The sequence below is a fragment of the Aphelocoma coerulescens genome, chromosome 4 (assembly GCF_041296385.1).
Source record: "Aphelocoma coerulescens isolate FSJ_1873_10779 chromosome 4, UR_Acoe_1.0, whole genome shotgun sequence".
Taxonomy (NCBI): domain Eukaryota; kingdom Metazoa; phylum Chordata; class Aves; order Passeriformes; family Corvidae; genus Aphelocoma; species Aphelocoma coerulescens.
The window spans coordinates 313,010-334,695 of record NC_091017.1 but is presented as its reverse complement, the minus strand read 5'-3'; the positions used below and the strand labels follow the sequence as shown (position 1 = coordinate 334,695).

Genomic DNA, 21,686 nt, shown 5'->3' with positions numbered 1-21,686 from the left:
CAGGATGGGAGAAAAGAGGGTGTGGAACTGCTGGGAGCTCCTGGAGTGAGGGAAAGGATGCAAGAGTTGGAGACAAGAGCTGTGGAACAAAGCCTGAAAAGGGGGCAGGGCAGGGTGGTCACCGCGGGGGGGCGGGGGGGGGGGGGGGAAGAGGGAAAGAATCCCTGCTCCGGGAATCCAGCAGGGACCAGGAGAGGATCATTTTCCATCCACTGCTCTCAGTGGAATCCTAATAAGGAAGGTCGAAGGAAAGTGATTCATTTGTTTGTTCTTAGGTTTGGAATGAAAGGTGCTCTTCCAGAGGGGAATATTCACCTGTTAAAATTCTGTTGGATCCAGGAAAAGAGGGAGGCAGCAGCTGGGGAATGAACGGGTGGATTTTTGGCGGATACAGGCAAAGGCATGGGCAGGGGCACTTAGGTAAAATACACTTCATGGGCAGCACCAGGAAAAGCCTCAACTGCCCTTTTTTTCCAAGCTCTGACATTCCAGAGGAGTAAGCAGTGGTCAGCACATCGCTCTCTAGAATTCCTTGGATGGCCAGTGCTTTGTTGGGAAGAGGTGACATTTGGAAAGGAACAAATCCGGGGATATAATTCCTGATAGTGAGGCCCAGGTTTTGATATCCTTCCAGCACCCGAACGCAACAGAGGGAATGCTGGAGGAGGAGGTGGAAAACGCTGTCGCTCCGTTGGTGGAATTCCTGGGAAATGGAAAGCAGCAGAAGCAGCAAGAGCAGAGTTGGAAGCAGGCTCCAGCCGGGTAAGGCAGACACCAAATCCTTTGGAATTAGAACTGGGCAGGGGTGGGAAGAATTAATTCTTACATTCCCATGGATTCCTGAGCAGGATCCTGGCAGGGAAGACTGCAGGGATCGGCCTGGGGACTGTTCCCGGCTGGGGGCAGCGAGGCTTGGAATTGGCTGAAGGGAAGAAAGAGGGATCCTTTGAGCACAAGGATCAGCTGTGAAATGTGGAGATGGCATCAGACAATTCCTCGGGAGGGTTCGGTTCCTGGGCCAAATGGATCTCCTGCCTTGTGAAGGAGCTCAGAGATCTGGGAAGAGCCCAACCAACACAGGGAATGCACTGGCAGATAAAACTGCTGGGGAACGGTGGGGAAAAGCATCCGAACAGGGGGCCTCGTTTTGTACAGGAATGGTACAAAAATATCCAAAGAGCAGGAATCCAATGGGATTTACATGTTCCTTGGAGGCCACAATCCAGTGGGAAGTCTGAGAGATGGTAACAAAACCTAAAAAGGCAAATGAGCCTAATCTGCTCAAAGCCTCCAATGGCCACATTCCCTGGCATTGCTGAGGAATTCAGCCGAGCTCCAAGCAAAAGGTGAGCCCCTATGGAATCCTTTCTGGGAGACCATATCCAGCTGGGACTCTTCCTGGAGAAGGCCATGGGATATGGGTTATCCCAGGTCCAGAGAATATGTCATTTCCTGGGGAAAAACACTTGGATCACTTATTGTTTTAGGCTCAGCAGTCACCCGGGCTATCCAAGTCCGTCCTCCCCAGCAGGGAGAGCGGGAGCGCGTCCGGACATGGAGAATTTCTGGGAGAGCCCGGGAGAAGGAAGAAGGCTCCAGCTTCACAGATCTGTGTCATAACCCATCCTGTCGGCCGCTCCTGTTTAAACCTGGTGGATTGGGCCTCTTGGATTCAACCTGAGCAGCGCTAATTGCTGGGAATGAAGCAGCCTTTGGTACTTCTTTTCCACGAAACCTCTCCATCCTGCCCTTCAATCCTGTTGCAAACAGGGGAAAAACCTAAAACTCCGTTTTTCCCCCCCTCTCCCCTTCACTTTGCCTCCTCTTTTCTTGCAGGCTTTGGGCTATCCAGGCTTGGATGTGGATTAGGCAGAGCACCCTGTAAGCTCAGCTCCAGGTGGGATTGCAGCAGTGTTGGAAGCACCAGGGATTCTCCCAAGGTTTGGTGTGAGGAGCTGCATCTTGGGAGGGGCTGGGATTTTGTGCGCTTTTGGGGTTTTTTTTTCCTGTTTGCCTTTTGGGCCGGCTCAGAGAAGAAGCTGAGGGGGGTTCCCAAATTCCTTTCCAGCCCTTCAGAGGAGGCACAAAGCCATGTGCAGCTGAGGAAAGGGATGTGAGGAGAATGGCAATAATGGAGCCTCGGGACTCTGCACTTCATTCTTTTCACGTGTTTGGAGGTGCAGGAAATGCCAAACCCCACAGGAATTCTGTGTCTGTAACATTGGGTGCAACCTCTTGAAACCCAAGTGCTCAGAGTGGGGTTTTCCCAAGGGTAAATCCCGATGTGACATGGCAAAGCTTCAGTGAGGATTTCCAGGCTTGACTGGACAGCTTTTGGGAAAGCTCAGGAGCCAAACAATATCAGATTTCTATGGGATTTGGATCAAACGTGGCGTTTAAATGTGGGACAGCTCAGCTCCCCGGGTGGGAAAGTGCTTGGAGTAGCCAGGCGGAGCCGTTTTTGAGAATTCCAAGCATTGTGTCCTTACGCTCCTTAATACAACATTTAAATAATTGATACAGAATGGAGACAGTATCAGGGGGATTTCTTAGAGTGGCAGGGATGTTTTTTCACCTGGCAGTGTGTCGGGATAGTCAAGACTCCTTATGTCAGAATTAATTGGTCTTCCTTCTTTTCCCTTTTGTTCTTTCTAGATTGTGGCTGAGTGGGGAGAATATTTGGGATAAAGAAACGAAATGCCCGAGGGAAGCTTCGTGTTGCCGTGGGGCTGCTTTAGGCAGAGACACTGGACATGAAATTCCAGGGATGTTCCCCTTGCTGGAGTGGGAAGCAGTGGAAGCAGTTTGCTGCCAAGTGCAAAGAGCATCCAGATGCAGAGAAGTCTTTAGAAAAGCACTCCGGATGTGCAAATGAGGGATGTGTCTTCCTGCATCTCCTGTTGATTTTCTCTGTCAGGTTTTGGAGGGGTTTCTCTCTGTGATTTCCTGCGATCCAGGTGCGTCCCTTCTTTTGTCCAAATCCAGTGCCAGAGGATTGAACAGCTGATGAGTGGGGTCTGGGATGAAAACGGTTCTGCTAAAATGAGGGAAGCAATGCTGGAAGAGAAATGGGCATCTTTTTAATGCCTGGTATAAAAATGCTGGAAAAGGGCACTTTTTATTTGATATGGTGTTATTCTTCATGCTTTTTTTCCATGGATAAAATTTCATGGTGAGCAATCATAGGAGAAATAGGAAATGCAGGAGTCTTGGAGTCCACAGTGGGATTAACTTTGCTTTTCTGCACTCTTTCAAGACAGGAAAAACCACTGAAGTCGTCCCAAGAGCTTTGGTATTAGAGCAGCCAAAGCCAGCTAGGGCCCCCCTTGTCCTGCCCATGGTGTGGGTAAGTCACAGGCTCCTCTTCTCTGTGTTGGGATGAACTGCCTAGGGAATGCCGTTTCCAGCAGCCTGGTGTGCTGGAAAAAGGGAGAAGGGAAGAGGGAATGTGGTGCCAGAGCTGCGTGCCATCGGGTTGTGTTTCCCTCTGCGGACAGAGAGTCTCTGGGCCGAGGTGAGATTGCTGGGAGTGCTTGGATGAGCTGTGCAGGAGACAGGGAGTTGGGGATTGCAGCTGCTGCTGGAACCACTTAGGTCTGCTTAGTCAGTGTCTGTGTGAAGTGGGATTTGCGCTGGAGAGGTGCTGTCGGGAACAAAGGACGGAGTAAATCCTCTCCGGGGATGCGCAGGGAGGGAGTGAGTTGCAGGGAAGGAGAGTATTTCTAAGCCGTGTCAATATTTCCCTGAAAGTGGGGCTGGAGCAGTGAGGGGGGTGCTTGGGTTTGGCCTGGGCCTGTCAGGAAGAGCCATAAACGAGCCAGCCCAGGCCCTGACGCCTGCGTGGATGTTTGACACACTTCTACAGAAAGCCAAGGCAGTCATGAATGCAGAGGACAAATTGCAGGCGACTGCTTACGATCTGTGGGGAATTTCCTTTGGAATTACCAGTCAAGAGAGTGCATGCAGGCAGAGCACATCTTTTGGCTTTTTCTGGACTGTCATCTCCTGTCTGGCTATAGAGAGCTTTGTGCGCTGCCGTTCAGGAAGCAGCGTGTTTTCAGCTGGAAATTTGGGGTGGGTTTGTTTCCTCAGGGTCTGGGGTCTTTCCTGAGAGAATCACCCTCCCATAAATCCCCCGGGTTGTTCTACACAGCTGCTTTGGCCCTGGGTCAGAGAGAGAGAAGGGAAATGACTTTTTAGGGCATTGAAATTTCTCCAGGCAGGAGTGGGACGTGGTCTTGCCCCTCCCCAAAGCCGTGCAGGCGCATGGGAGTAGCTCAGTGCCGGCGCAGCTCTCTGAGCAATAACAACGCTTGGGAGGTTCGAGTGTTGATAACAACTCTCCTGTCTCCTGGGGCCCAAGGTTCGGTCTCACGGCCCCGGACCGGTGAGGGAGAAAAGGAACTTGGGCTATTCCTGGGAAAGCTTCTGTTATTCCTTGTGCAGCCTTTTAATTCCGTGTTCTGATGGACTGTCCGCTGTCTTTCCAACAGGACTTGTCAGAGATTGAGATTTGGGAATTGAATTTGGGTCCGTTCACTACAGAATCTTGCCAAGCCTGAAGGCCTGGGGCGATGACTGCTCTCAGCGAGGGCTCTTTATGAATCCTCTGTCAGATTTCCCTCAGTGCTGGGCAGGAAAGGCGAGGGTTTGGATCAGGAATTCTGCAAGCAGGCCCTGTGTGACCGTTGGCCTCTTGTGTGTGTGTGTGCATCAGTGAGCCAAAGTCAAGAGCAAAGGCTGGTTTGGTTTTAAGAACTTACAGTAACTTTAAAAAAAAGTCATCAACTTTTTCTTCTTTTTTAAATTTAGGTGCTGGAATTGGCTCTCTGGACATGTGCTGAGCTCTCGCTGCTGCAGACTGTGCAGCCTTAATTGCTGCAGGTTCCTCTTCCCAGCCCAGGAGAAAGTTGGTGTTCCCTGAGTGGCTGCAGTTCCCTGGATGTGGCGGGAGGAGGTCTCTGCTGGGGAGTGGGAGAAATGTCCCTGCCCGGTGCCGTGTCCTTGGTGGGCAGAGAGCGCCGATCGTGGCAAGGGGGGTTTGTGAGTATGGAATCAGTCCTGCCTACGGCGCTGACGGAAGAGAGAAGCACTGGGGCAGAGTACGGAGAAACTTGGAATTTCAGGTGTGGCTTAACAGAAAGCTCAGGGTGCAAAAAGGGGGGTTTTGTGTGCCCAAATTGCCTTGAGACGGCTTTGCTGTCTGTTCTCTGCAATTGTGCCTTCTGAACACGAGAGCGTTTTACTCGTGGTGCCGTGCGCAGCAGTTCCCACAGTGCCGGCCGGGAAACAGACAATGCTGAAAATTGAAGGGATTTGGACGCGTAAAAACGAGCTGTTCGTTCTTCTCCGGTGCGAGGGGTTTGATGTTGGTTGGCAGCAAAGTTTCCTGGTTGTCTTCTACTCTTGCTCATTCTCAAAGTCAGTGTAGGATTTCCAAAGAACCTGCAACAGAGAAACCTCTCCTCGTGTTTGTTCCGGGCACACGGAGATACCGGGAGGGGAAGAGAAGGGGTAAAGATGAGATTTCCCTGAGAGAAGGTTCGGAGATCGGGGTGCGTTCACTGGCGCCACGGGCTGGGATTAGGGCTGAGCGGCACCAACCCCGGTGCGCATCATCCCCTCGGCTTTCCCCTCCTGTTCCAGCAGGGGATTCATGGCCCTGCCGAGAGACAGATGTTAATTAGTGAGTGCCAGGCCGAGCCGTGCCAGCAGCAGGTTCTGTTCGAGCCGGTGCTTTACTGGCACTTTCGTCAGCCACACTCTCTAATGAAAGTCCTGGCGTTTGTTCCTGATTTTCTTTCACTCTTGCATCCAACTTTGCAGCTCTTTTCTTCTCTCTGTCCAGTGTGTCTTTTGTGTTGCTTTCTTGTCCTGTGTGCTCCCCATGCCATTGCCTTTCACTGCCTCCTCTCTCTTGTTTTTCTTTTAAGAAATAAATACTCACTCTTTATTTAATAAACACCGCAGAGAGGAGAGGGGGGAGAAATGTTCCCTTACAGCTGTGAAGTTGAAGCAGACAGCAGAGTTCCGTGATAGGGATGTCCTGGTGTTCTTTTAAGAAATCCATACTGACCTTTATTGAATAAATTCTGCTCAATCCCTCTCCCTGTTCTGTCTCTGTCTCCCTCGCCGCCCGCATCTTTCTCTTTCCTTCTTTCTTGCTCTCCTTTTTCCTTTGTGCTGCAGTGTGACTGTATTTCTTTGTCCCTCTCACTGTCCTTTTGCCTGTCCCTGTCTGCATCGGCTGCTCGGTCCCTCTCCCTCATGGTGCCCTTCTCTTGAGAGCCCCCTGTCCTGCTGCCCATCCCTCTCTTTCCCCATCCCTCTGCTGCACCTTCCCTGTGTTTCCAGCCAAGCCCCTTTTTGGGGGATGTATGCATGGAAATGGCTTTATTAAAGTGCCGTTCTGCTGTCCAGGGCAGTTTGTCTCATTTGGTGCATTCTTTGGAGGTGAGGAAAAAAGGCTGGGGGCGGGGGTGGAGACTCGGGGGCTCTGAATGTCACTTGGGGCACCCCAATGTCCCTGGGAGAGCCACGATGCAGTGGAGGAGCAGGTGAGTGGGGAATGAGGGGGGCCATTGCTGGGTGCCCTCCCCCAGAGGGGCCCAAAACTGCCAGAAAATCCACCGGGAGGGATGTGTGTATGACAGTGTGGAATCCCCAAACCTGTCAAGTTCTTTGTTTTTACATCTATAGACAAATTTAGATGTAGATTCATTTTGAAATAAGCCAGCCCTCTCTCTACTCTGTTGCATATAGGAATATAAGAAGCTGGGACTAGAGATGAGCAAGTTCTGAGCATAACGAGGCGGCGTTTTTCTGTAGGAAGGGAAGAAGCGAGTGCCTGGCGCCAGGAGCCGAGAGGCTCGGGCTGCAGGAGCTGCAGAGCGCCCTGAGCCGGCTTTTGCCTCTGCTCTGTCCGTGCCCCGCAGCGCGGCCCGGCCCCGGGCTGAGCTGGGCGGCGCTGCTGCCGCCTGGTGGCGAGAGCGCGGCACTGCCGGCCCCGGCACGGCGCCCCGGCGCTGCTGCCGCCCGGGGCCGGGGGAGCCGAGAGGGCGGCGGCCTCGGTGGCTGCCGAGCGTGGCAAGGAGCGAGCGGGGCCGCGTCTGGCAGCGGAGGGGAGGGGCGAAGGACGGTTCGGAGCGCCAAGGGACACGGGCGTGCATGAGCGGGGCCAGAGCGCTGCAAAGGAGCAGGCGCCGTGCGGGGCGGTGACCGCGACGAATGACAGCGCGGGGGGAGGCCCGGCGGGGCCGGTTTTGCCGGGCAGCAGAGGCGCGGTCGCAGCGCGAGCCGGGGCGGGGAGCACCGGGCGAGCACGGTCGGAATAGAGCCGCCCGCGTGCCGCTCTCAAGGGGGCGGCTCGGAAAGGAAGGCGCAGTTCGGCGCTTTCGGGACGGCGTAAGTGGCGTTTTTATTCGAACCTGCCAGGACCTTGCAGAGGGTGGATGACACTTCCGCCACACTCAAGATGGCGGACGCAATAGGCCCCTAAGAGAGGTGTCCCTGCCGATGCCTGCCGCCGGTCGCGGGACCGTCGCCCGCCTCCGGCGCCGGTGACCCCACCACCCGTGTCCTCGCACCGGGGACCACCGCGGAAAATCGCGCGGAAAGCGCGGGGCCGGCGTCGGAGTCCGGGCTGGATTCAGGCAGCTGAATAGACAGAAGCTCTTGTGGGGGGGGGGGGGGGGGCCTTGTGCGTACCACACTAAAGATGGCGGCTCGACCGGAAGTGGCTTCTGCCAGCACCCAAGATGGCGGCAAAACCGGAAATTAGGTCATCGCCACACTAAAGATGGCGGTCGTTTACGCTATTTTCTGACCTTCTCAAGATGGTGGCAGGGAAGGCCCCCTCTAGCTGCGTCTATTCGGCTGCCTGAACGCGACGCCGACACCAACGCCAGCCCAGCGCTTGCACGCAATTTTCTGAGGCGTTTCCCGCTATGCGGACACCGACTGTGGGGTCAGCGGCGCCTGGGGTAGGCGGGAGCATTCAGGCAGCCGAATAGACGGAGCGGGGTCCTCCACCGCCGCCATCTTGAGAAGGTCGCATCGCCACATTGGTGTGGTACCGGTAATTTCCGCCCTTCTTCGCCCGACGTGGCAATGGCGGGGAGTCCGGGGAGCAGCGCTGCCGGGCCGGGGGCACCGGGGCGGGTGCTGCGGGCTCGGAGGTGAGCGGGGAACGGGGACAGTCCCGAGCGGACGGTGGGGGCCGCGGGGGATCGGTATTCCGGCCCAGGGATGGGTGTCCCGGGACAGGGGTGGGGGTCCCGGCCCAGGGATGGGTTGCTGGACTATCTAATAAGATTATATAACGATCGTACGAGGAGAACTATGTAAAAAATCCTCCCTTGTTACCCTTCTCCCAGCCCCGCTGTGTTTTCAGGATCCTGGGGGCAGAGTTTGGGTCTGGACAAGGCTCTCGGGCACAGGGTGGGATTCTTGGGGTGCAGGACGAGGATGTGGACTCGATGCTCCCTGCGGGTCCCTTCCAGCCCAGGGAATGCTGCGATCCTGTGCCTCTGGGGGTGAAAGAAAGGGGATCGCTGGGGTTTTTGCCCGCTGTGTTCACGGCCCCGCCGGCTCCGGGCGGGTTAAAGGCGCAGCTGCCCCGAGACAGCGGGACCGGCCGGGGCTGCTCGCTCCCGGTGCTGCCGCCTTGTGGGGAGAGCCCGGCACTGCAGCCCGGAACGGCGCTGGACACGGGATCGGCGTGGAACAGCAGCCCAGGGAATGCTGAGGCACCCCCAGGGAATGCTGAGGCGTCCCAGGGAATGCTGAGGCGTCCCAGGGAAGGCTGAGGTATCCCAGGGAAGGCTGAGGCGTCCCAGGGAATGCTGAGGCGTCCCCTGCCCGGGGCACTTGGCAGCAAATCCCTGATGTTGAGCGGAAAAAGGAAAGTTCTGGGTTAGTGGGAGGAGGTTTCTGGAATGGAGTTGGGACAGGTGCTGATCCACGCAAGGAATCACGGGGTGGTTTGGCTTGGAAGAGCCACCAAGATCATTTACGCTCTGTTTGTTGTCCGATTCCACAGCAAAGAACATCCAGAACTGGCACCTCACCCTCACGGACAGCAGGAATGTCTTGCATAGCTGTTGTTTTGGAATGGGAAGGGCCGTTGGGAGCTCTGGCAGGAGCAGGTAAGAACAGAAATGGGATCATTCCGGCTGCTGCTGGAGGTGGTTTTCTGCTTTCAGGCTGTTCTTCTGACTGATCCTTTCACAGCACTGTTCTAGGGCACATTTGAGGGTCATTCCAGGAATTTCAAAGCAGATGAAAACTGGTGGGGAAAAAATGTGAACCCGATCCATTTCTGGTAATTCCAAGCTTCTTGCACAACACCGTTCCAGGGGAAAGCTGATGAAAGGGTGAAGATGCAGAGGAGCAAGTGCTGTAAACCCCCCTGGCACTCTGACAGAGCAGACCTTGCCGTACTCGCAGCAGATCTCTTGGAGAAAGTGTGGGATGGCAAGGTTTTCCAGGAAAGCAAAAGGAGGGCAGAGATGAGGGAATAGGCTTCCAGTTATTCCTTTAGCTGAAAGCCTGGGGGAATTGAGAGGGGCCACAAGAACTGTTTGTGTAGGAAAAGGGGAGTTTGGGGGCTGAATCGGAGTTTCTCTCTGGGGCATTTTTGAGGGAAAAGCTGAGGTGCTGTTTAAGGGAGGGAATGCACATTTTTGGGGTGGAAAAGGTTTAGTCAATATTGTAGAGGAAGTAAAATGTTGGGGGTAAAAGTGGATGCAATCTGGAGGGGACAGAATGAATATTTTGAAGGCAAAATGGGGAACTCAGTAGTGGAGAGAGGGGGAACATTTTGGAGGCAACACTTGACAAACTCTCTGGGGTGGAGAACGAAGACATTGAGGGAAAAATGAGGTGGTGAGCAGTGGGCACGTAGGGAAGGTTGTGGGGGTAAATCTTGAGAAAAGCCCCGTGGTATTCAAGAAATTCTTGGAATCAGGACGGAGGAATTCAGCGGTGGAAAAGCAGGGGAATTTTGCGGGGGTAAAACTTTAAAAGATCTAAGAGTTGAGAGTGAGTGTTTTTAGGTGAAAAGGATGTCTTGTTGAAGTTGGGCATCTGGATTGTGGCATTTATGGATCAGAGGGTGTGTTTCCAGAAAGTAGAAGATAAAGAAGACTCCCAAAGCCTCGGTAGCTGTGTTAAGAAATCCCTGCCAGGGAAGAAAGGTACCTAAACCTCCTAGAAGTAGGGACTAATTAGCATGGGAAGGGAAAAACCCAGCCCAGTGGGAGAGAGCAGGCCGGGTAAGGGAAAAGAAGGATGCCCTTAAGAAGAAGCAGGGAGGGGGAATTTCTCGGTTTGCTAAAATGTATCAAAAAGTTTGGAATCTGGGTCTGTGTGGAGGCCGGGATTTTCTCGGCCGTATGCAGAGCCCAGCACTAGGAATAAAGTGATTCCAGGCTTTACAACGCCAAAAATGCAGTACCAGAGAGTTCTGTTGTCCCGAGGACTTGGGGGATATTTGGCAAAAATTTCTGGGGGCCCAGGCTGGACCGAGCTTTGCACACTCCCCGGATTCACGGGATCGGGGATTCCAGCGTGCCCTGCACGGGTTTTTCAGGGAAGTCCCAAATCCGTGTGAGCACGAAGCAGAATCCCCGGGGAGCTGAAGGCAACGGGATATTTCTTGGGAATTTTGAAGGATTAGGTGAGTCCTCAGTGTTAGGTTGGAATGAACGCAAATTGTCCGGGAGTTGCTGGTTTAGGGATGGCCGGGTCTGGATTTGGATTTGTGGGCACCGAGCGTTCCTTGTGTCAGCTCTAGGTCTGGGTTGGTGGGAATTGTCGGAGAAAAGAGAAGGGAATTGCAATGCACAGCTCCATTCCTGGAGAAAGGATCAGGATGGGAGAGGAAAGGCTGTGGAGCTGCTGGGAGCTCCTGGAGACCAAAAGGATCTGAGGTCCGGAGGCAAAAGCTGTGGAACAAAGCCTGGAAAGGGTGCGGGGTGGGGCGGGAGGGGGAGGAGGGCACCGCGGGGGGTGGGGGGAAAGAGGGAAAGGATCCCTGCTCCGGGAATCCAGCAGGGACCAGGAGAGGATCATTTTCCATCCACTGCTCTCAGTGGAATCCTAATAAGGAAGGTCGAAGGAAAGTGATTCATTTGTTTGTTCTTAGGTTTGGAATGAAAGGTGCTCTTCCAGAGGGGAATATTCACCTGTTAAAATTCTGTTGGATCCAGGAAAAGAGGGAGGCAGCAGCTGGGGAATGAACGGGTGGATTTTTGGCGGATACAGGCAAAGGCATGGGCAGGGGCACTTAGGTAAAATACACTTCATGGGCAGCACCAGGAAAAGCCTCAACTGCCCTTTTTTTCCAAGCTCTGACATTCCAGAGGAGTAAGCAGTGGTCAGCACATCGCTCTCTAGAATTCCTTAGATGGCCAGTGCTTTATTGGGAAGAGGTGACATTTGGAAAGGAACAAATCCGGGGATATAATTCCTGATAGTGAGGCCCTGGTTTTGATATCCTTCCAGCACCCGAACGCAACAGAGGGAATGCTGGAGGAGGAGGTGGAAAACGCTGTCGCTCCGTTGGTGGAATTCCTGGGAAATGGAAAGCAGCAGAAGCAGCAAGAGCAGAGTTGGAAGCAGGCTCCAGCCGGGTAAGGCAGACACCAAATCCTTTGGAATTAGAACTGGGCAGGGGTGGGAAGAATTAATTCTTACATTCCCATGGATTCCTGAGCAGGATCCTGGCAGGGAAGACTGCAGGGATCGGCCTGGGGACTGTTCCCGGCTGGGGGCAGCGAGGCTTGGAATTGGCTGAAGGGAAGAAAGAGGGATCCTTTGAGCACAAGGATCAGCTGTGAAATGTGGAGATGGCATCAGACAATTCCTCGGGAGGGTTCGGTTCCTGGGCCAAATGGATCTCCTGCCTTGTGAAGGAGCTCAGAGATCTGGGAAGAGCCCAACGAGCGCAGGGAATGGACTGGCAGATAAAACTGCTGGGGAACGGTGGGGAAAAGCATCCGAACAGGGGGCCTCGTTTTGTACAGGAATGGTACAAAAATATCCAAAGAGCAGGAATCCAATGGGATTTACATGTTCCTTGGAGGCCACAATCCAGTGGGAAGTCTGAGAGATGGTAACAAAACCTAAAAAGGCAAATGAGCCTAATCTGCTCAAAGCCTCCAATGGCCACATTCCCTGGCATTGCTGAGGAATTCAGCCGAGCTCCAAGCAAAAGGTGAGCCCCTATGGAATCCTTTCTGGGAGACCATATCCAGCTGGGACTCTTCCTGGAGAAGGCCATGGGATATGGGTTATCCCAGGTCCAGAGAATATGTCATTTCCTGGGGAAAAACACTTGGATCACTTATTGTTTTAGGCTCAGCAGTCACCCGGGCTATCCAAGTCCGTCCTCCCCAGCAGGGAGAGCGGGAGCGCGTCCGGACATGGAGAATTTCTGGGAGAGCCCGGGAGAAGGAAGAAGGCTCCAGCTTCACAGATCTGTGTCATAACCCATCCTGTCGGCCGCTCCTGTTTAAACCTGGTGGATTGGGCCTCTTGGATTCAACCTGAGCAGCGCTAATTGCTGGGAATGAAGCAGCCTTTGGTACTTCTTTTCCACGAAACCTCTCCATCCTGCCCTTCAATCCTGTTGCAAACAGGGGAAAAACCTAAAACTCCGTTTTTCCCCCCCTCTCCCCTTCACTTTGCCTCCTCTTTTCTCGCAGGCTTTGGGCTATCCAGGCTTGGATGTGGATTAGGCAGAGCACCCTGTAAGCTCAGCTCCAGGTGGGATTGCAGCGGTGTTGGAAGCACCAGGGATTCTCCCAAGGTTTGGTGTGAGGAGCTGCATCTTGGGAGGGGCTGGGATTTTGTGCGCTTTTGGGGTTTTTTTTTCCTGTTTGCCTTTTGGGCCGGCTCAGAGAAGAAGCTGAGGGGGGTTCCCAAATTCCTTTCCAGCCCTTCAGAGGAGGCACAAAGCCATGTGCAGCTGAGGAAAGGGATGTGAGGAGAATGGCAATAATGGAGCCTCGGGACTCTGCACTTCATTCTTTTCACGTGTTTGGAGGTGCAGGAAATGCCAAACCCCACAGGAATTCTGTGTCTGTAACATTGGGTGCAACCTCTTGAAACCCAAGTGCTCAGAGTGGGGTTTTCCCAAGGGTAAATCCCGATGTGACATGGCAAAGCTTCAGTGAGGATTTCCAGGCTTGACTGGACAGCTTTTGGGAAAGCTCAGGAGCCAAACAATATCAGATTTCTATGGGATTTGGATCAAACGTGGCGTTTAAATGTGGGACAGCTCAGCTCCCCGGGTGAGAAAGTGCTTGGAGTAGCCAGGCAGAGCCGTTTTTGAGAATTCCAAGCATTGTGTCCTTACGCTCCTTAATACAGCGTTTAAATAATTGATACAGAATGGAGACAGTATCAGGGGGATTTCTTAGAGTGGCAGGGATGTTTTTTCACCTGGCAGTGTGTCGGGATAGTCAAGACTCCTTATGTCAGAATTAATTGGTCTTCCTTCTTTTCCCTTTTGTTCTTTCTAGATTGTGGCTGAGTGGGGAGAATGTTTGGGATAAAGAAACGAAATGCCCGAGGGAAGCTTCGTGTTGCCGTGGGGCTGCTTTAGGCAGAGACACTGGACATGAAATTCCAGGGATGTTCCCCTTGCTGGAGTGGGAAGCAGTGGAAGCAGTTTGCTGCCAAGTGCAAAGAGCATCCAGATGCAGAGAAGTCTTTAGAAAAGCACTCCAGATGTGCAAATGAGGGATGTGTCTTCCTGCATCTCCTGTTGATTTTCTCTGTCAGGTTTTGGAGGGGTTTCTCTCTGTGATTTCCTGCGATCCAGGTGCGTCCCTTCTTTTGTCCAAATCCAGTGCCAGAGGATTGAACAGCTGATGAGTGGGGTCTGGGATGAAAACGGTTCTGCTAAAATGAGGGAAGCAATGCTGGAAGAGAAATGGGCATCTTTTTAATGCCTGGTATAAAAATGCTGGAAAAGGGCACTTTTTATTTGATATGGTGTTATTCTTCATGCTTTTTTTCCATGGATAAAATTTCATGGTGAGCAATCATAGGAGAAATAGGAAATGCAGGAGTCTTGGAGTCCACAGTGGGATTAACTTTGCTTTTCTGCACTCTTTCAAGACAGGAAAAACCACTGAAGTCGTCCCAAGAGCTTTGGTATTAAAGCAGCCAAAGCCAGCTAGGGCCCCCCTTGTCCTGCCCATAGTTTGGATAAGTCACAGGCTCCTCTTCTCTGTGTTGGGATGAACTGCCTAGGGAATGCCGTTTCCAGCAGCCTGGTGTGCTGGAAAAAGGGAGAAGGGAAGAGGGAATGTGGTGCCAGAGCTGCGTGCCATCGGGTTGTGTTTCCCTCTGCGGACAGAGAGTCTCTGGGCCGAGGTGAGATTGCTGGGAGTGCTTGGATGAGCTGTGCAGGAGACAGGGAGTTGGGGATTGCAGCTGCTGCTGGAACCACTTAGGTCTGCTTAGTCAGTGTCTGTGTGAAGTGGGATTTGCGCTGGAGAGGTGCTGTCGGGAACAAAGTACGGAGTAAATCCTCTCCGGGGATGCGCAGGGAGGGAGTGAGTTGCAGGGAAGGAGAGTATTTCTAAGCCGTGTCAATATTTCCCTGAAAGTGGGGCTGGAGCAGTGAGGGGGGTGCTTGGGTTTGGCCTGGGCCTGTCAGGAAGAGCCATAAACGAGCCAGCCCAGGCCCTGACGCCTGCGTGGATGTTTGACACACTTCTACAGAAAGCCAAGGCAGTCATGAATGCAGAGGACAAATTGCAGGCGACTGCTTACGATCTGTGGGGAATTTCCTTTGGAATTACCAGTCAAGAGAGTGCATGCAGGCAGAGCACATCTTTTGGCTTTTTCTGGACTGTCATCTCCTGTCTGGCTATAGAGAGCTTTGTGCGCTGCCGTTCAGGAAGCAGCGTGTTTTCAGCTGGAAATTTGGGGTGGGTTTGTTTCCTCAGGGTCTGGGGTCTTTCCTGAGAGAATCACCCTCCCATAAATCCCCCGGGTTGTTCTACACAGCTGCTTTGGCCCTGGGTCAGAGAGAGAGAAGGGAAATGACTTTTTAGGGCATTGAAATTTCTCCAGGCAGGAGTGGGACGTGGTCTTGCCCCTCCCCAAAGCCGTGCAGGCGCATGGGAGTAGCTCAGTGCCGGCGCAGCTCTCTGAGCAATAACAACGCTTGGGAGGTTCGAGTGTTGATAACAACTCTCCTGTCTCCTGGGGCCCAAGGTTCGGTCTCACGGCCCCGGACCGGTGAGGGAGAAAAGGAACTTGGGCTATTCCTGGGAAAGCTTCTGTTATTCCTTGTGCAGCCTTTTAATTCCGTGTTCTGATGGACTGTCCGCTGTCTTTCCAACAGGACTTGTCAGAGATTGAGATTTGGGAATTGAATTTGGGTCCGTTCACTACAGAATCTTGCCAAGCCTGAAGGCCTGGGGCGATGACTGCTCTCAGCGAGGGCTCTTTATGAATCCTCTGTCAGATTTCCCTCAGTGCTGGGCAGGAAAGGCGAGGGTTTGGATCAGGAATTCTGCAAGCAGGCCCTGTGTGACCGTTGGCCTCTTGTGTGTGTGTGTGCATCAGTGAGCCAAAGTCAAGAGCAAAGGCTGGTTTGGTTTTAAGAACTTACAGTAACTTTAAAAAAAAGTCATCAACTTTTTCTTCTTTTTTAAATTTAGGTGCTGGAATTGGCTCTCTGGACATGTGCTGAGCTCTCGCTGCTGCAGACTGTGCAGCCTTAATTGCTGCAGGTTCCTCTTCCCAGCCCAGGAGAAAGTTGGTGTTCCCTGAGTGGCTGCAGTTCCCTGGATGTGGCGGGAGGAGGTCTCTGCTGGGGAGTGGGAGAAATGTCCCTGCCCGGTGCCGTGTCCTTGGTGGGCAGAGAGCGCCGATCGTGGCAAGGGGGGTTTGTGAGTATGGAATCAGTCCTGCCTACGGCGCTGACGGAAGAGAGAAGCACTGGGGCAGAGTACGGAGAAACTTGGAATTTCAGGTGTGGCTTAACAGAAAGCTCAGGGTGCAAAAAGGGGGGTTTTGTGTGCCCACATTGCCTTGAGACGGCTTTGCTGTCTGTTCTCTGCAATTGTGCCTTCTGAACACGAGAGCGTTTTACTCGTGGTGCCGTGCGCAGCAGTTCCCACAGTGCCGGCCGGGAAACAGACAATGCTGAAAATTGAAGGGATTTGGACGCGTAAAAACGAGCTGTTCGTTCTTCTCCGGTGCGAGGGGTTTGATGTTGGTTGGCAGCAAAGTTTCCTGGTTGTCTTCTACTCTTGCTCATTCTCAAAGTCAGTGTAGGATTTCCAAAGAACCTGCAACAGAGAAACCTCTCCTCGTGTTTGTTCCGGGCACACGGAGATACCGGGAGGGGAAGAGAAGGGGTAAAGATGAGATTTCCCTGAGAGAAGGTTCGGAGATCGGGGTGCGTTCACTGGCGCCACGGGCTGGGATTAGGGCTGAGCGGCACCAACCCCGGTGCGCATCATCCCCTCGGCTTTCCCCTCCTGTTCCAGCAGGGGATTCATGGCCCTGCCGAGAGACAGATGTTAATTAGTGAGTGCCAGGCCGAGCCGTGCCAGCAGCAGGTTCTGTTCGAGCCGGTGCTTTACTGGCACTTTCGTCAGCCACACTCTCTAATGAAAGTCCTGGCGTTTGTTCCTGATTTTCTTTCACTCTTGCATCCAACTTTGCAGCTCTTTTCTTCTCTCTGTCCAGTGTGTCTTTTGTGTTGCTTTCTTGTCCTGTGTGCTCCCCATGCCATTGCCTTTCACTGCCTCCTCTCTCTTGTTTTTCTTTTAAGAAATAAATACTCACTCTTTATTTAATAAACACCGCAGAGAGGAGAGGGGGGAGAAATGTTCCCTTACAGCTGTGAAGTTGAAGCAGACAGCAGAGTTCCGTGATAGGGATGTCCTGGTGTTCTTTTAAGAAATCCATACTGACCTTTATTGAATAAATTCTGCTCAATCCCTCTCCCTGTTCTGTCTCTGTCTCCCTCGCCGCCCGCATCTTTCTCTTTCCTTCTTTCTTGCTCTCCTTTTTCCTTTGTGCTGCAGTGTGACTGTATTTCTTTGTCCCTCTCACTGTCCTTTTGCCTGTCCCTGTCTGCATCGGCTGCTCGGTCCCTCTCCCTCATGGTGCCCTTCTCTTGAGAGCCCCCTGTCCTGCTGCCCATCCCTCTCTTTCCCCATCCCTCTGCTGCACCTTCCCTGTGTTTCCAGCCAAGCCCCTTTTTGGGGGATGTATGCATGGAAATGGCTTTATTAAAGTGCCGTTCTGCTGTCCAGGGCAGTTTGTCTCATTTGGTGCATTCTTTGGAGGTGAGGAAAAAAGGCTGGGGGCGGGGGTGGAGACTCGGGGGCTCTGAATGTCACTTGGGGCACCCCAATGTCCCTGGGAGAGCCACGATGCAGTGGAGGAGCAGGTGAGTGGGGAATGAGGGGGGCCATTGCTGGGTGCCCTCCCCCAGAGGGGCCCAAAACTGCCAGAAAATCCACCGGGAGGGATGTGTGTATGACAGTGTGGAATCCCCAAACCTGTCAAGTTCTTTGTTTTTACATCTATAGACAAATTTAGATGTAGATTCATTTTGAAATAAGCCAGCCCTCTCTCTACTCTGTTGCATATAGGAATATAAGAAGCTGGGACTAGAGATGAGCAAGTTTTGAGCATAACGAGGCGGCGTTTTTCTGTAGGAAGGGAAGAAGCGAGTGCCTGGCGCCAGGAGCCGAGAGGCTCGGGCTGCAGGAGCTGCAGAGCGCCCTGAGCCGGCTTTTGCCTCTGCTCTGTCCGTGCCCCGCAGCGCGGCCCGGCCCCGGGCTGAGCTGGGCGGCGCTGCTGCCGCCTGGTGGCGAGAGCGCGGCACTGCCGGCCCCGGCACGGCGCCCCGGCGCTGCTGCCGCCCGGGGCCGGGGGAGCCGAGAGGGCGGCGGCCTCGGTGGCTGCCGAGCGTGGCAAGGAGCGAGCGGGGCCGCGTCTGGCAGCGGAGGGGAGGGGCGAAGGACGGTTCGGAGCGCCAAGGGACACGGGCGTGCATGAGCGGGGCCAGAGCGCTGCAAAGGAGCAGGCGCCGTGCGGGGCGGTGACCGCGACGAATGACAGCGCGGGGGGAGGCCCGGCGGGGCCGGTTTTGCCGGGCAGCAGAGGCGCGGTCGCAGCGCGAGCCGGGGCGGGGAGCACCGGGCGAGCACGGTCGGAATAGAGCCGCCCGCGTGCCGCTCTCAAGGGGGCGGCTCGGAAAGGAAGGCGCAGTTTGGCGCTTTCGGGACGGCGTAAGTGGCGTTTTTATTCGAACCTGCCAGGACCTTGCAGAGGGTGGATGACACTTCCGCCACACTCAAGATGGCGGACGCAATAGGCCCCTAAGAGAGGTGTCCCTGCCGATGCCTGCCGCCGGTCGCGGGACCGTCGCCCGCCTCCGGCGCCGGTGACCCCACCACCCGTGTCCTCGCACCGGGGACCACCGCGGAAAATCGCGCGGAAAGCGCGGGGCCGGCGTCGGAGTCCGGGCTGGATTCAGGCAGCTGAATAGACAGAAGCTCTTGTGGGGGGGGGGGGGGGGGGGGGCCTTGTGCGTACCACACTAAAGATGGCGGCTCGACCGGAAGTGGCTTCTGCCAGCACCCAAGATGGCGGCAAAGCCGGAAATTAGGTCATCGCCACACTAAAGATGGCGGTCGTTTACGCTATTTTCTGACCTTCTCAAGATGGTGGCAGGGAAGGCCCCCTCTAGCTGCGTCTATTCGGCTGCCTGAACGCGACGCCGACACCAACGCCAGCCCAGCGCTTGCACGCAATTTTCTGAGGCGTTTCCCCCTATGCGGACACCGACTGTGGGGTCAGCGGCGCCTGGGGTAGGCGGGAGCATTCAGGCAGCCGAATAGACGGAGCGGGGTCCTCCACCGCCGCCATCTTGAGAAGGTCGCATCGCCACATTGGTGTGGTACCGGTAATTTCCGCCCTTCTTCGCCCGACGTGGCAATGGCGGGGAGTCCGGGGAGCAGCGCTGCCGGGCCGGGGGCACCGGGGCGGGTGCTGCGGGCTCGGAGGTGAGCGGGGAACGGGGACAGTCCCGAGCGGACGGTGGGGGCCGCGGGGGATCGGTATTCCGGCCCAGGGATGGGTGTCCCGGGACAGGGGTGGGGGTCCCGGCCCAGGGATGGGTTGCTGGACTATCTAATAAGATTATATAACGATCGTACGAGGAGAACTATGTAAAAAATCCTCCCTTGTTACCCTTCTCCCAGCCCCGCTGTGTTTTCAGGATCCTGGGGGCAGAGTTTGGGTCTGGACAAGGCTCTCGGGCACAGGGTGGGATTCTTGGGGTGCAGGACGAGGATGTGGACTCGATGCTCCCTGCGGGTCCCTTCCAGCCCAGGGAATGCTGCGATCCTGTGCCTCTGGGGGTGAAAGAAAGGGGATCGCTGGGGTTTTTGCCCGCTGTGTTCACGGCCCCGCCGGCTCCGGGCGGGTTAAAGGCGCAGCTGCCCCGAGACAGCGGGACCGGCCGGGGCTGCTCGCTCCCGGTGCTGCCGCCTTGTGGGGAGAGCCCGGCACTGCAGCCCGGAACGGCGCTGGACACGGGATCGGCGTGGAACAGCAGCCCAGGGAATGCTGAGGCACCCCCAGGGAATGCTGAGGCGTCCCAGGGAATGCTGAGGCGTCCCAGGGAAGGCTGAGGTATCCCAGGGAAGGCTGAGGCGTCCCAGGGAATGCTGAGGCGTCCCCTGCCCGGGGCACTTGGCAGCAAATCCCTGATGTTGAGCGGAAAAAGGAAAGTTCTGGGTTAGTGGGAGGAGGTTTCTGGAATGGAGTTGGGACAGGTGCTGATCCACGCAAGGAATCACGGGGTGGTTTGGCTTGGAAGAGCCACCAAGATCATTTACGCTCTGTTTGTTGTCCGATTCCACAGCAAAGAACATCCAGAACTGGCACCTCACCCTCACGGACAGCAGGAATGTCTTGCATAGCTGTTGTTTTGGAATGGGAAGGGCCGTTGGGAGCTCTGGCAGGACCAGGTAAGAACAGAAATGGGATCATTCCGGCTGCTGCTGGAGGTGGTTTTCTGCTTTCAGGCTGTTCTTCTGACTGATCCTTTCACAGCACTGTTCTAGGGCACATTTGAGGGTCATTCCAGGAATTTCAAAGCAGATGAAAACTGGTGGGGAAAAAATGTGAACCCGATCCATTTCTGGTAATTCCAAGCTTCTTGCACAACACCGTTCCAGGGGAAAGCTGATGAAAGGGTGAAGATGCAGAGGAGCAAGTGCTGTAAACCCCCCTGGCACTCTGACAGAGCAGACCTTGCCGTACTCGCAGCAGATCTCTTGGAGAAAGTGTGGGATGGCAAGGTTTTCCAGGAAAGCAAAAGGAGGGCAGAGATGAGGGAATAGGCTTCCAGTTATTCCTTTAGCTGAAAGCCTGGGGGAATTGAGAGGGGCCACAAGAACTGTTTGTGTAGGAAAAGGGGAGTTTGGGGGCTGAATCGGAGTTTCTCTCTGGGGCATTTTTGAGGGAAAAGCTGAGGTGCTGTTTAAGGGAGGGAATGCACATTTTTGGGGTGGAAAAGGTTTAGTCAATATTGTAGAGGAAGTAAAATGTTGGGGGTAAAAGTGGATGCAATCTGGAGGGGACAGAATGAATATTTTGAAGGCAAAATGGGGAACTCAGTAGTGGAGAGAGGGGGAACATTTTGGAGGCAACACTTGACAAACTCTCTGGGGTGGAGAACGAAGACATTGAGGGAAAAATGAGGTGGTGAGCAGTGGGCACGTAGGGAAGGTTGTGGGGGTAAATCTTGAGAAAAGCCCCGTGGTATTCAAGAAATTCTTGGAATCAGGACGGAGGAATTCAGCGGTGGAAAAGCAGGGGAATTTTGCGGGGGTAAAACTTTAAAAGATCTAAGAGTTGAGAGTGAGTGTTTTTAGGTGAAAAGGATGTCTTGTTGAAGTTGGGCATCTGGATTGTGGCATTTATGGATCAGAGGGTGTGTTTCCAGAAAGTAGAAGATAAAGAAGACTCCCAAAGCCTCGGTAGCTGTGTTAAGAAATCCCTGCCAGGGAAGAAAGGTACCTAAACCTCCTAGAAGTAGGGACTAATTAGCATGGGAAGGGAAAAACCCAGCCCAGTGGGAGAGAGCAGGCCGGGTAAGGGAAAAGAAGGATGCCCTTAAGAAGAAGCAGGGAGGGGGAATTTCTCGGTTTGCTAAAATGTATCAAAAAGTTTGGAATCTGGGTCTGTGTGGAGGCCGGGATTTTCTCGGCCGTATGCAGAGCCCAGCACTAGGAATAAAGTGATTCCAGGCTTTACAACGCCAAAAATGCAGTACCAGAGAGTTCTGTTGTCCCGAGGACTTGGGGGATATTTGGCAAAAATTTCTGGGGGCCCAGGCTGGACCGAGCTTTGCACACTCCCCGGATTCACGGGATCGGGGATTCCAGCGTGCCCTGCACGGGTTTTTCAGGGAAGTCCCAAATCCGTGTGAGCACGAAGCAGAATCCCCGGGGAGCTGAAGGCAACGGGATATTTCTTGGGAATTTTGAAGGATTAGGTGAGTCCTCAGTGTTAGGTTGGAATGAACGCAAATTGTCCGGGAGTTGCTGGTTTAGGGATGGCCGGGTCTGGATTTGGATTTGTGGGCACCGAGCGTTCCTTGTGTCAGCTCTAGGTCTGGGTTGGTGGGA

General features: G+C 54.2%; 1 long non-coding RNA gene across 1 annotated transcript; it reads left to right on the top strand.

Moving 5' to 3' along the window:
• The first annotated feature begins 642 nt into the window (after positions 1–642).
• On the top strand, positions 643–20,500 carry LOC138108894 (uncharacterized). The gene is made up of 4 exons (XR_011150104.1): positions 643–762; positions 9,041–9,146; positions 11,506–11,633; positions 19,916–20,500. It is a non-coding gene; the product is annotated as an uncharacterized lncRNA (long non-coding RNA).
• Positions 20,501–21,686: the final 1,186 nt, after the last annotated feature.